Here is a 1,628-nt window from a genome sequence, read left to right as displayed (position 1 = left end):
GGCCCCCTACTATCCTCTTTAAGCTTCCTCGAGTTAAAGTTAGGATAAGAAACCACTACATGACAATTATGTATCAATAAGTGGTAACTTATTTTTATTAATAATAATAATAATCTAATAATAACATTAGGGAGAAGGTAGACATCCTTTTCTGATATAATCTCATTCTACCTTCCCAACTCCTCGCTAGAATTCCACTCAGTGCCTTAACAGAGTTCTCAGTCTTTTAAACTACTGAAGGCTGCCTCATCCTTCCTCAAGGCCCTAACCAAAATTCCCATTTCTTAAGGACTATTGATCTTTGTGAAGTGCTGACCTAGTTATCTACTTAAAGAAATTTACACCCCGGTGAGCTAAAGGCAGAACCAAACTCCTTCAGAGGTCATTCACAGTCATTTACATTCTAAAAGACGAGTCCTTAGAACATTCTCCTTAGGAGAGATTTTGAGTGGCAAGCGTTTGTTTGCTCCCACCTCATTGGCCACTGCTTTCAAGAAAGAGCATATTCCCTCTTCTAGACCTCTTTGCTTAGTTAACCAAGATATGCAGGGTCTCACCTTTAAACAGGACTGCTTCCCATGGGGCTGAATAAAAATGGAAATGTTATCAGTGAACATGGCTTGGCACAGTGAAAGGATAATACCTGCAGAAATACATAAATTGGCGAATACAGAGATTCCTGCACATGTATCTGTTTTTCCTCCAGATAAGGATCTCCAGAAAAACACTATAAACCTGTACGTTTGCATGGTTCTTCACACCCCTCAAAATATCAGAACTCTACTGTACAACCAGTGCTTCTCGTACTTGTCTTAAACATTTGCTTTAGTTTCTCTCTTTTAAGGGTCTGTTTGTTGTTTATACCACCAAGGAAAAGAAGGAAAATGGGGAAATCCAAGAATTCCTAGTTGGCTACTGAAACAAGGGCCATATACCATACGAGGAAGGAAGGCAGGGGCTCTAGTAGACATTGCAGGTCGCCTTTCATCACAGACACACTCACCCAGCAGGGAAAGAAAATAATTAGGAAGCTCTCAAAGCCAGAGATCAAAATGGTCACACCATATTCCAGTGAGCCAATGTGAGTGGACCTACAGGTCACCTAGCACCAAAGCCCAGACCCTTTGTTAATTTGTTCAACAAATGTTTGTAGGTGTCTCCTACATGCCAGGGGCACTCTACCAGCCATGGGAACACTGGGGGCAGGCCCTCTGAGCCTCACAAATCCACTGCCTTATGTATATCATTTTTGCGTTGTCCTATCTATGAAGGTACCTTGTTCTAGTCATTGTTTTACCTCCACCACGAAGCCTTACACTGTGTATGTAACTAAAGATAGAGCAAATCAATACATTCTTTATAAAACTAATGGATTAAAAAAAAAATCACACACATCAAAGACAAGTGTTCTGCAAAGTTGCAGAGAGAAAATTATTCCCAGAAAGATATTTCAAACTCCAGAATTGCTTTCTGAGGACTTTGGTAGGTGTTCTGAAGGTAACCTAAAAAATAAAGTTAGTATTAAAGTGATTTGCCAAATTCTTGAGAGTTTTGTTTTTTAATCACATACAATGCTGTGGTTCATGTATCAGTCAATTAATTAGATGTTCAAATTATACTTGTAAGCA

At 39.4% G+C, this 1,628-nt stretch overlaps 1 protein-coding gene across 1 annotated transcript in view; it reads right to left on the bottom strand.

The window, feature by feature from the left end:
• Positions 1–1,628, bottom strand: part of PCDH7 (protocadherin 7) — a 28,249-nt gene that overhangs the window by 874 nt on the left and 25,747 nt on the right. The gene's annotated exons all lie outside the window — the stretch shown is intronic.

The sequence above is a fragment of the Propithecus coquereli genome, unplaced genomic scaffold (genome assembly GCF_000956105.1).
Source record: "Propithecus coquereli isolate 6110/MARCELLA unplaced genomic scaffold, Pcoq_1.0 Scaffold518, whole genome shotgun sequence".
In the NCBI taxonomy this organism is placed as follows: domain Eukaryota; kingdom Metazoa; phylum Chordata; class Mammalia; order Primates; family Indriidae; genus Propithecus; species Propithecus coquereli.
This window is presented reverse-complemented; position numbering and strand designations above follow the sequence as displayed.